Below are 15,230 nucleotides of genomic sequence, written 5' to 3'. Positions count from 1 at the left end.
GAGATGGATCCCAAACATCTAAAGTTATGGTAAGTACATAACTAAAAGATGTTATGTGATCCTATCTCGCCTACATTCTGAACTGATGGGACAGCGTCCCTAGCACCTGATTCCTGGGTGGATTACTGGAAAACACTCCTGAGAACTGTGGAACCAAATGAAGCTCGCCCCCGAGATGCCACATCCAATTTGTAGTGGGAAATGAAAGTGTGCGGAGAAGACCACGTAGCCACAGCACAAATGTGTCTAATGGCAAGCTTAGCATGGAATGCTATTGAAGTAGCCATAGCCCTTGTAGAGTGAGCTTTGACAGACGTTGTAAGCTCTTTATTAGAATAGGAATAAGCCTGACTAATACAGTCCCTGATCCACTTGGCAATAGTGACCTTTGTGACGGCTTTGCCCAATTTATTGTCCGAAAAGGACACAAACAATTGGTCTGTTTTCCGTGTTTGTTGGGTCCTATCTAAATAAAATCGCAATTGTCTGTGAACATCCAATGTGTGGAAGATGTATTCTGCTTTGTTTGAGTACTTGGGGAAGAAAACTGGCAGTTCTAATGACTGTTGTAGGCAAAAACTGGAACCAACTTTAGGGACAAAGGATGGGTTAGGCCTGAGGGATACTCTATCTGTGAAAAACCAGGTACGGTGGCTTGACAGATAGAGCTTGAAGCTCTGAAACCCATCTGGCTGAAGTATTGCGACCAGAAAGGCAGTTTTCCAAGAAAGAAATTTCAAATCACAGGTTGCTGCCGGTTCGAAGGGGGAGGAGGTTAAGGCACATAATACCACATCGAGATTCCACAGAGGAGCAGGATGAGAAATCGGAGGTCGTAAAAGCGAAGCACCTTTTATGAAGGTTTTACACAATCTGTTGCTCATCAAAGGTGGGTTTATAGATTCATGAAAACTGGAAATAGCCGCCAGTTGGACCTTGATGGTGGAGACTGAAGAACCTTGATTGAATAGGGAAGTTAGAAATTTCAGAACTTCTGACACCGGGACAGTGATGGGATCTAGACCCCGGAGTTGAGCCCAAATAGCAAATCTCTTCCATTTGCTAGTATACAATTTCTTAGTGGCAGACTTGTGGGCCGAGGATAATATACGTACGACTTCCGGGTCTAAGGTATGATTTCTGACTATAGTCGGAAGAGGAGGAGCCAAGCTGTTAACTTCAAAGAGTGAAGGGACTGGTGGAGTTGTCCCGACTGATGAATTAATAGGTCCGGGATCTGATCCAGGAACCATGGACTGTCCACAGCATACTTCCGAAGATAGGGAAACCATACCCGACGAGGCCAGTAAGGGGCAACTAGAATCATTTTGCTCCCTGAGTGAGTCGCCTTTTGGATCACTCTGGGAAGGAGGGGAACCGGAGGGAAGGCGTAAAGCAAGTCGGTGGGCCAAGGATGGGCTAGGGCGTCCCTGGGAATCTCCCCCGGAGCTGGAGTGAGAGAGAGAAGAATTTTCTGCACTTCGCGTTCAGCGGGGTTGTGAAAAGGTCGCAACAAGGGGTTCCCCATGTGCTGAAGATCTGAGTTACCACTGCATCGTTCAGAGACCACTCGTGAGGAGAGAGAATAGTTCTGCTTAGTCTGTCGGCTATCACTTTGGATTTCCCAGGGATATGATTCGCTACCAGAGAACGTCTGGTCACCATTGCCCATTCCCAAACTCTCATGGCCTCTCTGCAAAGGGGGTAGGATCTGGTCCCTCCCTGTTTGTTCAGATACCAGACTACTGACGTGTTGTCGGACTGAATGGCGATTACGCCCTGAGGGAGGTAATCGTGGAGGGCTTGTAAAGATAGAAGCACCGCCCTCATTTCTAGAATGTTGATGTGGAGGAGACTCTCGTTGGGATGCCAATTGCCTTGGACTGACCTGCCCACGTAATGCCCCCCCCACCCGTCTGGGAGGCGTCCGTGGTCAATGTGGCCGTAGGAGGAGGTGGAACAAAGGGTCATCCCTGATCCAGATTGGAGGACACCAGCCACCAGCGGAGGTCCCGTTTGCAGGTTTCCGTGATCCGTATGAGATGACTGAGAGGGAGATCCTGAAAAGACCACTTGGTCGATAGGAGCCACTGGAGAATTCTCATATGCAATCTTGCTAAGGGGACTAGGAGAACAGTGGCCGACATGGAGCCTAATAACTGCAGGACCATCCTGGCTGGGGCTTTGGATTTGAGAAGTAAGGCCCGGACTTGAGCCTGTATAGTCTGTATCCTTTCTGTAGGAAGATAGACCCGCATTAGGTTTGAGTCTATCTCTACTCCGATGAACCTTATGCGCTGAGATGGCAGCAACACAGACTTTGGCCAATTGAAGGTGATTCCAAGGGAAGTGCCTAGTGATATGGTGGCTTGTAGGTTCTGCAATAGTAGACGCCTGGAGGTGGCAGTCAGGAGCCAGTCATCCAGATACGGAAACACCGGGAATCCTAGACTCCTCAGGTGAGCAGTCACGACCGCCAAACATTTGGTGAACACCCTGGGGGCTGTGGTGAGACCAAAGGGCAGTGCGCAGAACTGAAAATGACTGCCTCCTAGGCTGAAGCGCAAATGCCTCCTGGACGCCTGATTTATCAGGATGTGATAATAGGTGTCCTTGAGATCTATGGAGCACATCCAAACACCTTTCTCCAGCAATGGGAGAATGGATTGTAAGGTGACCATTCGGAACTTGGACTTCTTGACTGAACGATTTAGGATGCTGAGATCAAAAAATAGGCCTCAAGTCCCCGGTCTTTTTTGGCACCAAAAAGAATCTTAAGTCCCTAATCCGATCTTGTTTGCGGGGACCGGTTGGATGACTCCTTTTTGAAGCAGCTTTGAGATTTCGAAGGCTGCGATTTCCCGTTGACTGGGTGGCGGGTCCGGGATTTTCCTGGACGGCGGAGGGGGGTGTGAAAAGGGGATGGCGTAACCTCCGGCGATGATTCGAAGCACCCATCGGTCCTGAGTGATACCCTCCCAGGCTTTTAGGTGCCTTGAAAAACAACCCCCGACTGGCTCCAGAGCTGCACAGTCGGGCAATCCTTCAGGGATTGTGGAAGGCTGAAGAGCCACGAAAGGACTCGCGGTCTCCAGTGTTGCGGGGGCCTCTGCCGCCTCTGGGACGGAGTCTTCCAGAAAAATTTCCCCCTCCTCTGCCTCTAGAAGGGGGATCGTCCTGCTGCGAGGGATAAGACTTCTGTGATTTACGGAACCACATCTTCCCTCCTCTTTTAGCCTTGGGGTAAGGCCGAAAGGGAGTGGAAAACCGTGTCCCTACGGCAGTCAAAGTCTTACCTTCTTGCTCACAGCGGGTCAATGTGTCCTTCACCTTGGGTCCAAACAAAGAGGACCCATCAAAGGGAGCGTCGGCAAAGGAAGACTTAAAGGCTTACGCAAAATGACACAGGCGGAGCCAGGCTTGCCTCCGTAGAGCAACACCCGTACCCGCCGCTCTACTCGCCCCATCGGCTGCATACGAAATGAGCCTCATGGACGAGTTTGATATTGATGACAGAGTAGCCAACTGAGAGCCAACCGTCTGGGCCAGCTGCTCAGGTAGGTTACCCAAGAGGGTATCTGAAAGCTCCTTGATCAGATCCCTCTGAAATCTAGTGAAGTGCGTCAAATAGTTCAGGGACCTTAAAGTAAAGGCCGCTGAACTGAGGGTGCGCTTCCCGTACCGGTCCATGCTCCTAGACTCCTTATTAGGAGGATGGACGGACGTCAAAGCCTCTGCTACATCTTGTTGGGTAGCAGATGCCACCACCAGGGCATCTACAGCCACACCTTTGGTCAGAAACTCCTTTTCTGGGGGTGCTGATAAGAATTTATTTGGGCGAGCAGGCACCGGTTCCACAGAGTCTGGATGCTCCCACGCCCTTCGACAGATCAAATCTAGGAGCTCGTCGAAGGGCGGAGACACCCAGGAGGCGGAGGGCTGAGCCCCGAAGATCTTCAGGAACACCGACTCGTCAGCGGAAGGGGGTTCGGAATGCCAGACGCCTCGTTGTTTGAGGGCTTCCAAGATGTCTGCAAAGGAGACATCATCTGAGGATGACTTAGGGGACCCCTCCGCATCATCAAGATCGGTGTCCGAAGTGAGAGACTCATCGGGGGAGTCGACGTGCTTCCTCTTGCATGGTCTTTTCCTTGGGGGTTCCTCCGAAGAAGCTTCAGAGGGACCTCCAGGAGGGGGGGAACCCCCACTGTAGGTGACCTCAGGCCCCGGGGCTCCGCTGTCTAGCGAGAGGGGGACTGCCAAAGACCCAGTCTCCGTGTGTAGGGAAGGTGCCGGTGAGACCGTAAAGGTAGCCAAAGAAGATTTGGCCAAAGCACTCCTCATGGCCCTGAAGGCCGGACCGCCAGAGTCCTGGGAAGGTCCAACCCCCGTGGCCACAACAGTAGACGGTACCCCCGCAGCAGATGCACAGAGAGGAAGGCTCGGAACCGAAAACATCGGTCCCGAAGCGTCCCCCCCAGGGCCGACGGAGGAGGTCCGTGTACCGAACTCCGACTCGAGAGCCGGGGTTTGAGTAAGGGTCGGGGCCGACCCGAAAACCTCCATCGGCTCCACCAGCACCGGCTCCAACGGTGCCGAGGCTGTTGTAGGAGGAACCAGAACTACAGGGTGGGCCATCGGCTCCGAAGCCGAATGGGCTGGAGCCGAAACTAATTTCTGGAATACAGGAGACTGAAACAGTCTTAGGAGCACCCTGTCGATGTCCGAATCCGACATCTTGGAAGATCGGGAGGAGACAGACCGGGTCCGAACCGACTTCTCCATCGGCTCGGAAGGACTGGGGGACCGGCTCTGAATAGACTCGACCAGTATCGGTGCAGAGGGAGATTTCATAATTTCCCTCGGTGCCGAGGAGGGCTTCGGCGCCGAAGGGGAAGAGTCTGAGCCGGCAACCCTCATCGGCTCCAAAATCAGTGGAGCCGATGAAGGTGACCCGCCTCTCGAAGCCACAGCCATCGGCTCCGAAACCAGAGGAGTCGAGACTGGAGACATCGAGGCAGACCGTTCCGCCCTCGGCTCCGAAGTCCGTGGAGCCGATGGAAAAGCCTGCCTAGATTTCTTAGTGGTCGGTTCCGACGGGCTGGTCGGAGCAGACGCTTTCTTTTTCTTAGCTGGAGAGGAAGAGGAAGATAAGGCCTCCTCGAAGGAGGGTTTGATAAGCCCTTTAAAGATCAATTTATTCTTCCTCTCTTGGAGGACCCTTGAGGAAAAAGTGTGACACACGCTGCAAGACTCCTGAAGGTGTTTGGAGCCTAAACAGTACACGCATAAGGAGTGATCATCGGTGATGGACATTTTATAGTTGCATCTCGTGCACTTCTTAAATCCTAAGGGTCTATGCTACTTAGACATAATGCCTGCAGAATACTCAGTTTATCAGAGGAAAAACACAATGTATTTCACTTAGTAAAAGATTTAAACTACAATAAAAAACCTTTTCTTTTTTTCTTTTTTTTTTAAACAAGTCAAAAGCCCAAAAAAATTAACAAATACAACTACAATACGCCAAAAAGGAGGGCCAAGAACCCTCTAACTCAAACAGGTACTTGACCTCTCCACAAAATAAGAAGACTCACTAAAGAAATAGGGGAAGGCCCCTCTAACTTAAACGGAAACCTTTCCCTGTTCAATCACACAAAATTACCACAAAAAATACTCAAAAACACACTTATACAGAACGATAGCTGTTAAAACAGCTTTTGGGTAAAGATCAAGTAATTTCCTGACAGAAAAACTTTCAGAAAAAAAGCACTTGGCTCAGCCAAGTTTGAGACCACGTCCTAGCTTGTAAGCGGCAAACTAGATCTGGGGAAGTAGTGGTGGTGCATCCTTGGATATAGAATAGCTCAGCCAATGAGAGGCTTCGCTCTATAGCATAGCGTGCAGAGTCAGAGCCGACAATCGGCTCCGAACCCATCAGTACAGAATGTAGGCGAGATAGGATCACATAACATCTGACAGTTCAATGCCCTCATGGTTAAGGTGGCCGAGGTGTATACCTTTTCCCCCACCTTTCTAAAGCTCTGGAATCTCTCTCTGAAGGTAATGGATTTTTGGCAGTGGAGGCCTCAATTCCCTTGGGACCCTGTGAAATAGTCTCTGGGTCAGCCGCATGGCTTTTGTATAGGAATTGGTGTGAATCAGGAACCTGGTAATACCTGTCAGGCTTGACTGGAGCTGGAGGTAGAGAATCTGGGTTAAGGCTGGCCTCTGAATACACATCATCTAGTATGTCTAAGACAGGAGGTATAGCCAGAGGCCTGTGCTGAGGGAGCAAGAGGAAATTCCTGAGCCTTTTCTTGGAGACTGAGTACTCTTGGCCTTCCCAGTGGAAGTGTTCCCTCAAGGTATGCAAGGTTTCCCCAAAAGAGTAATCCTCGGGGGGGGGGGGGGACAGAGGGAATGGACTCCTCTGCATCAGAATCTTCAAAAGGGGAGTATGAATGTTCATGGTCCTTAGAATGTTCTGAAGTAATGGAGGCCTGGTCCGAGGAAGGGTATTCTTCCTCCACTCTGGGCCTTTTGTCCGAGGGGGGTTGAGAACCCCTGATAAGAGTAATCAAATCCTCAGCCATTTTGAGCATCTACTTTTTAGGCATGGGGCCTTGAGAGGAGCCCTGTGGAGCTTGTCTTTTAGAATGCATGGCTGCTTTAGATTTAGTGTAAGCCTTAATGGAAAAAGAAGGCGGCGGCCTGAAGACACCTCGAGAGGTGGCAGGCCTGTCTAAACTCCGAGTTTCCCCGCCAAGAGTGGCTTCGGTATCTGTAGTCTGGGTGTGGACCGAAGAGCCTGCGACCTCGGGCACAGAAGACACCGCTAATGAAGTGTCATCGGTAGTCAGGGGCTGCATAGGTGCCTCGGTGAGAACCGGAGCACCTGTAGTCGGCTTTAGCATGGTGTCGGTAGAAGTCGCGGACCTCGTATGTCGGTCCTTATCTTTGTGTCTTACTCAAAACTGGAGTCGGAGTATCTGACGACATAATGTAATTAAACTTTTTGCCAAAATAGTGTTGGGCGAACTCCGACCAATGCTTAATAGTGCATCTGTTGAAAGTAGCACAAAAAAGTACAGTTTTGTACCTACCATAAATGTAGATGTCCGATAGGTATGCATCTGCAGTCATAACATATGGGTTGCCCTGCCTCAGGCAGCCCTTCGGTCGGCCGGATTCCAAAGTCTGGGCCTGGCCTCGGCTGATGTCGCACTTTCCCCGACGTCAGAGCTTCTGGGGTATAAAGGCATCAGCCGACGCCATTTTCCTCAGTGTTTCTTGCCACAGATGCCAGGTGCCCTCTATTAAGGCTAAATTTGGATAAATGTTGAATGTTCCAAACAGTAGCAAAAAATATATATATATACAAACAAACAAATACACCATAATAGATTCCCCCAGCTAGCTGAAAGAGGGGTAAGCACCCTAGGAGTACCACAGAGGGGAAGGAGGGTGGGTAATCCTGACTGCAGATGCATACCTATCGGACATCTACATTTATGGTAGGTACAAAACTGTACTATGTCCTTCAAGGATGCATCTGCAGTCATAACATATGGGTAGAATACCATAGCCAAACTGGGGGAGGAGGTACTCAGGTAAGGATGGTGTAGTTAAGATCCCCTGTAAAACTGCAGTTGCAAAACCTGCTCGGGATCTGGAGTATAAAGGTAGATTGTAATGCTTGGCAAATGTATGCACAGAGCTCCAAGTAGCAGCTTCTAAAATGTCCTTGGTAGCCACCCCTCATAGGAAAGCTGTAGTGGTGGCTGTGGCCCTTGTGGAATGAGGCCTGATATTTTCAGGAGCTGTCTTTCCATGAAAAGAGTAGCAAAAGCGAATGCAATTTCCTATCCATTTTGAAATTGTCCGTTTGGAAATTGCTTTTCCTTGCACCCCACTTGCATATGCTACAAAAAGTTGGTCAGTTTTTCTGCTGGTTTTAGTTCTGTCCAGATAGTAGCGTAGTTGTCTGTGTATATCCAAGGTGTGCAAAAGTTTTTCTCCTTTGTTCTGTGGGTTAGGGAAGAACGTAGGCAAATGAATAGCTTGGTTCAAGGATACCCTGGATACCACCTTTGGCATGAAAGTAGGATTGGTTCTCAGAGACACTCTTATCCTGGTGAAAAACAAGGAAAGGCTGCACTGCCATTAATGCCTGTAACTCGGATACTCTTCTTGCTGAAGTGATTGCCAGAAGGAAAGCAGTTTTCCAAAATAAAAACTGTAAGTCTGCTGATGCTGCTGGTTCAAAAGGAGGTAGTGTCAATTCTTCCAGCACAAAATTGAGATCCCATGCAGGCAGAGGGGGTCTCCTTGGAGGTTTAACATTTTTGATCCCGCTCAAAAATTGTCTGAGAAGAGGGTGAGAGAAGATAGGAGGATCCATATTGTATTCTGCTGAAATTGCTGAAGCATGTATCTTAATGGAAGAATAGGACAGGCCATTGTGGAACAATTCTGCTAAGTATTCTAGGATGTGTGCTAGGTTTGCCACTGTGACATCTGTGCCCTTTGATGTGCTCCAAATGAGGAATCTCTTCCATTTAGCTGAGTATGTCTTCCTTGTGGAGGGTCTGCGAGCCTCCAGGATAATGTCCTTGACCCTCTGAGATAAGACAGTTTGGTTTGGTTTTAAGCAATTTTCCAGGCAGTTAGTTGCAGTGTTTTCAAGTTTGGATGCAGGGTCTTGAAATTGTTCTGCGTTAGAAGAGGCCATAGGGGTAGAGGCCATGAGTTCGCCTGAGACATGCTTCTCAGTAGCGGATACCAGTGCTGTCTTGGCCAGTCCGGAGCTATTAGTATCACCTTTGGCTGTTCCTCCCTGATCTTCAGTAGAACATTGTACATCAGTGGGAGAGGTGGAAATGCATACACTGTTAGGGCATTCCAGCTGAAAGAGAGAGAGTCCACCCTCCAGGCTTGTGGGGGGTAAGTCCTTGAGCAGAATTTCTTCAGTTGGCGGTTGAGTGGGGAGGCGAACAGATCTATCTCTGGCATTCCCCATTTCTTTGTTATGAGTTTGAAGATGTCTGGATGCAGCATCCATTCGTGAGCATCAGTGGTAGTTCTGCTTAAGCTGTCTGCTATTGAATTCTCTTTTCCTGGTACGAATTTGGCCTGCAGCTGGATATTGAGATTCAGGCCTAGGTTCCACAGATCCATTGCCATCCGGCATAGAGGGTAGGAATGCGTGCCTCCCTGTTTGTTTATGTACCACATGACCGTGGTGTTGTCTGTCCTTATCAGCAGATGTCCTTGCTGGAGGAATGGTTTGAATGCCTCGATTGCATGCTTCACTGCCAGCATCTCCTTTTGGTTTATGTGCAAGTTTAGCTGGCCTTGAGACCATAGGCCTTGGATACATTTGTCCTCCATGTGTGCTCCCCATCCTAGATCTGAGGCGTCCGTGGTGATGGTCTGCCTTGGTTTTGGTTTGTTGAAAAGCAACCCTCTGTTGGACTGGCAGGCCTGAGCCCACCACAGGAATTCCTTTTGAAGGCATGGAATGATTGGTATCATGGTTTCTAGACTGTGCCTGTGTTGAGACCATACATTCCTTAGGTACCATTGTAATTTCCTCATATGCAGCCTGGCTTGCGGGATCAAGATTATGCAGGATGCCATGTAACCCAGGGCCTGCAGGACTTTCCTTGCAGTAAGCTGAGCTTGTCTCGTCAAAGTCATGATGTAATCTGGAAGTTGTTTTTGTTTTTCTTCTGTGAAAAAAGCCATCTGAGTTAGTGTGTCCAGATCCGCACCCAAAAAGGTTATCCTTTGGGATGGCACTAGTCTTGACTTTTGGATGTTGACTGTGTATCCCAAGGCCTGTAACAGGTGTATGACATAGGCCAAATCCTTTAGCAATTTTGTCTTGCTGTCCGCTTGTATTAGGCAGTCGTCCAGGTAGGAGTAGATTTGAATTCCCTGAAGTCTGCAATGTGCAATTACTGATGCCAGGCATTTCGTGAATACTCTGGGCGCAGTAGATAAGCCAAGGGTAATGCTGAGAATTGATAATGCTCTGATCCTGCAAGAAATCTGAGGTGACTTCTGCAATCTGGTCGGACAGGGACGTGCAGGTATGCCTCCTTGAGATCTAGAGTCACCAGCCAAGACTCCTTGCCCAATATGGGAAGAAGTTGCTGTAGGGTCAGCATTTTGAACTTTGGCACAATGAGATATGTGTTCAGTGCGGACAAGTCGAGAATACGCCTCCATTGGTTTTCTTTTCTTGGTACAAGGAATAGTCTGGAGTAAAATCCTTGGCCTTGTTCCATAGATGGTACTCTTTCTATCGCTTTCATCTGAAGTAAATTGTTGATTTGTCTTTAAGCCTCTGGCTTCTGGTTTGGTGGAAGATTTGGCATTCCGCTCCTTTTTGGTAAAGTGTGGAAGTGAAACCTGTATCCTTTGTCTATTGTTTGCAATGTCCATGTGTCCTTTGTAATGCAATGCCAGTTTTTTGAGAATAAAGCCAGCTTTCCGCCCAAGGGAGCTTCCAGTTGTTCCCTGGTAGGCGGAATCAGAGTCAAGTCATTGTGTCTGTCCTGTGGTAGTGGTTGTAGTTGCAGCTGTGGCACTACTCCTCTGGTTGGCAAGCTGCCACTGACGGCCCCTGTAGGCACCCTTTGATTGACCTCTGCCTCTAGGGCGTCTATTCCTGCCCCTCTGTGCTCTGGAGGTGTCTGGAAAGGACCAATTCTTTGAAGGCCAGTTTCTGCTGAACCTCGGAGGTTGGACCTGCAGAAATTCCTTTACTGTTTGCACAGATATTGCTTTTTCTTCCACTTTCTTTAGAATCTCCTGTGCAGGGGAGCCAAATAAACTTTGTTTCTCCATTGGAGCATCTAGGAGTTTAGCCTTGACATGGTCTGGCAAGGATTGCTCTTTAGACAGGCATGCCTACGAATTATCGCCCCAGTCATAGCTGATCTAAATGAAGCCTCCAGTGCATCATAGCCACGTTTTAAGAAATGATTACTGACCTGCTGAGAGTTGTGTACCAAATCCTGAAGGGATTTACGGTCTAAAGGTTCAGGAGAAGAAAGCTTTTTATTCAGCTGATCTAACAAATATTCTTGGTACTGTATCATATGGAATTGACAGTTTAATGCCCTGGCAGAAAGAGTAGCAGTTGTATAAACCTTTTTACCCCATCTCTCTAATGCTCTAGACTCTCTTTCAGAGGGTAGGGGATTTTTGGCAGTGGCAGCTGCAACACCTTTTGGGCCCTGAGAAATAGTTTCTGGGTCTGCTGCATGGGCTTTATACAGGTGGAAGTGAGAATCAGGGACCCTGGAATATCTGTCAGGTTTGGCAGGGGCCGGGGGAAGAGAATCAGGTGCAGAACTGACATCATTATACACATCATCAATTACAGTTAGCACTGGTGGTATGGCTAAGGGCCTATGCTGGGGCAAATGTAAAAATGTCCTTAATCTTTTTCTAGAATCAGAAAAATCCTGACCCTGCCATTGAAAGTGTTCCCTCATTGAGTGCAAAGTCTCCCCAAAGGAAAATTCTTCAGGAGGGGAGGCCGAAGGGATAGAGTCTTCTGCATCTGAATCCTCATAAGGCGAATAGGCCCCTTCCTGATGGTCTGACAAATCAGATCCATCCGAGGAGTAATCAGAGGGTTCAGTCCTAGGCCTTTTGTCAGGTGGAGCTTGGGAGGCCCTGTCTGGGTGAGGTTGGGAATCCCTAATTAAGGATATAAGGTCCTCAGCAAGACTGAGAATCTGAGAACTTGAGGAAGGCCTCTGTGAAGTAGATTTGGCAGGTAAAGCTTTTGAAAGTTTGGCAGCTTTAGCCCTGGAGAAGGCCTTAATAGACATAGAAGCTGGGGGCCTAGCTGCCCCACGTGCAGGAGTAGAAATGTTCAATGGAATGGTGTCGGACAATTCTTGAGCGCTAGCTTCGGTAGGGATTTCTGAAGCAGACTCAGCCGGGAACCTCTCTGGCCTCTGTTGTCAGAGGTATGGTTTCGGTCATAGTAAGAACCGAGGACTCTGTTTCAGTCGAAACAGAGACACTCACAGTAGGCCTAACCGTGGTTTTAGCCGAAACCGCGGGCCGCGAGTGTCGGTCCTTTTCCCTGCATTTTTTGGCCATATGCGTAGTCAGAGTCTCCGACGGCATTTTATATGCAAAAGCGGATAAGAAAAATTCTTCTGCAAACTCCGACCGACGTCTAAAAGTCCGTCGGTTAAAGGAGGCACAGGCTAAACAAGCTGATACGTCGTGGTCTGGGCCTAAGCAAGGAAGGCAGTAAGAATGGAAATCCTTATGAGGTATTTGTTTCCCACAAGTTAAACAATTATTTACTTTGTCTGACGTCGGCTGAGGCAAGAAAGAGTCCCCAACGGGGTACTTAGCTTTTTTCGAAGTCTTCGGTAGCTGAAATCTCTGGATCTGACTGACCGGCACTTGCGAACAGCTTCTGCTTCGGGCACCGCGCGGCAAGAAAGACTGAGGAAAATGGCGTTGGCTGATGCCTTTATACCCCAGAAGCTCTGACGTCGGGGAAAGTGCGACATCAGCCGAGGCCAGACCCAGACTTTGGAATCCGGCCGACCGAAGGGCTGCCTGAGACAGGACAACCCATATGTTATGACTGCAGATGCATCCTTGAAGGACATCTATAAATACCCAATTACAAGTAAAGGGAGTAGAAATACCAACAATGTTAATACAAGTACCACAGGGAATGCCATAACACGAGCAAATGCTTAAGGCCCAAACACAAACTCCAACAAGATGAGAAAAAGATAAATATATACTATTTTTTTTTTGTTATAGAAAAGGAATAGAAAGGTATTATTCTACGGAAAAGAGAGAAATACAGAAAACTGTACAGAAAAAACAAAAAAATGCACTAATTTAAATTAACCTGCTCGAGCTAATGCTGATCACATCTTCTCACAAAAGCAGCAAATGAGATCTGAGATATCTCAGGAGTAGTCGGGGGACTGTGGGTAAGGAGAGGAGCTCAAGCTACAGAGCTTACAGTCTATCAAGTGGACGATGATGGATCCAGAGTTGCATCAGACATGCAATCATTTCGGGAACAAACTAAAAAAAAGACATCAGATCACATTTTAACCTGTTGCTCTTTGATAATTATACACCCCCGCTCACACACACACACAGTAAGCAACAATAGTTTCATACTAAAAATCACTTAAACCATTTTACCTTCACTTTAAAGCAGAGGGAAACTGCACAATGAAATTAATCATTAAGACTAACGCACCCTACTCGAGCCAGATCACAAATGTTCTGCATTTGCACACACAAAATCTTCCTACTTGCACTGCACCCCACCTTAAGGCAGCCACCTGTACATTGTTATGCTAGGTTATAAAGAAACCCAATATCACATCACAGTAAATTTTAACTTACATGTTCATAGGTAGTTACTAGGCATGGAGACCACTAAATAAGTCTAGCCCAATTACTCCAAAACACTGTCTTGGTTTTGTAACTTGCTCAAGGTCAAATAGCAGGCCAACTGAGGCAGAGGGAACTGAACCATGCAGTACAGGAAGCAATTTTTAAATGCACCATAGCCTTAATCCACTGTGCCAATAAAATAAAATTTAATCCTAGACTGGGAATATAATCCACAGCCTTCCAATGTTCCAACACCAAATGAAAGCATGCTACACAGTTTCAGCCACTGACATGTTGCATCGCTCAAGACATTAGACAGTGTCCATGGTTCTATCAAGCTGCAGCAATAACCACCTCACAATGATCACTTAACTGACAGCCAGTCAACGCCTGGCAATCACCTGCAATGTGTGGTTATAAAATATGGAGTACAAACAAAGACAGACCACAGTACTGCTTTTCTAAATGCTTCTATAGGCAGTTCCGGTCTGCTAATTTATATACATATATATATATATATATATATATATATATATATATATATATATATATATATATACACATATACACACACATACACACACACACACACACACACACACACACACACACACACACACACATATTACATTGTAGACAGTTAAGCAAGCAAATCTGCAGTTTTAATGCGGATTTTAAAGAATTTTTTTAAAATAATTCACACACCATAAACCTGACATGCATCTTTTTAATCTCCATTGCACAGCATAGGCTAAGCAGTAGTTATTAGTCCACGTCACTTATTACCAAACTCACAAAGCGGGCTGGCTTAAGAATTTACACAAACACTTCATTTTTATGGAACAGAACACTACTTTCTCAAGTAGAAACTCACTCCAGTATTTATCAGGTGACCAGAGTCTCCCTAACCCAGTACCCACAGTATGATAACATGGACCAAGAGCAAAGTTACTAAGCAAATACATAAAGCATCAACAAAAGCAATACGGTAGAGATGCTATTACAAAGATTCCAATACTTTATAATGCATTCCACAATTCTAACATGTTAAAAACACTATTTTCTGTTTGGCCCAACTTCCATGGCCATCCATGAGTATAGAACTTCTTCACTACAGATAAAAATTTTCTAAACAAATGGTAATTTGACCAAACAGTAATGGGATGCTTGTCATGTGACCATGAAATCTCCATCACTAACAGTAAAACCCAAGTAGCTTAGGGATGTATATTGTTCTTAGACTTAATTTACAGGTTACTCCTGGCTCTAATGAACCTGTGGGTGTACAGATTATATACAAAACACAGATGCACACAGTAGTGAAACAGTGTGGTAGGTCTAGGGAGATAAACAATCTCATTCACCTTGCCCACGCCATGCACTTCCTCCTTCCCTTAGGCAGGTGGTACTTCAGCTTACACTGCAAAACATCTAAACTGAACAAGAGCTTCTTCCCTCTATCAAAAAGGCTGCTCAACTTGAATGCTAAGCATGACAGCAAATTTTTAGACCGATATGCCTCTTGCTATGCAGCATCAGCTATAGTACACATTTTGGCAAATTGCTTCAATAACTGGTGCAGTTGGCCTGATTTCTTATGCTATTACTTACTGAAGGTGCAATAGTCAGGAGTGAGTCACCACTCCATACATGTGCAATATGATCAGAATGCATCATACTACAACTGACTAAGTGCAATATTCTAAGGAATCACAATGTGAAGTCATAGTCTTGCAATACCTACTAGTACAATGATGTCTAGTGTCTTCCTAACTGTGGCAATTTGTGTTAATATTTTAAATTATTGTATACGCATTAGT

General features: G+C 47.0%; 1 protein-coding gene across 1 annotated transcript in view; it reads right to left on the bottom strand.

The window, feature by feature from the left end:
- Positions 1-15,230, bottom strand: part of RPL5 (ribosomal protein L5) — a 363,001-nt gene that overhangs the window by 141,859 nt on the left and 205,912 nt on the right. The window lies entirely within an intron of this gene.

Source organism: Protopterus annectens, chromosome 10.part0, assembly GCF_019279795.1.
Source record: "Protopterus annectens isolate FY-2018-M chromosome 10.part0, PAN1.0, whole genome shotgun sequence".
In the NCBI taxonomy this organism is placed as follows: Eukaryota; Metazoa; Chordata; order Ceratodontiformes; family Protopteridae; genus Protopterus; species Protopterus annectens.
The sequence above is the reverse complement of the archived record's forward strand: the minus strand, read 5'-3'. Positions and strand labels throughout refer to the sequence as shown.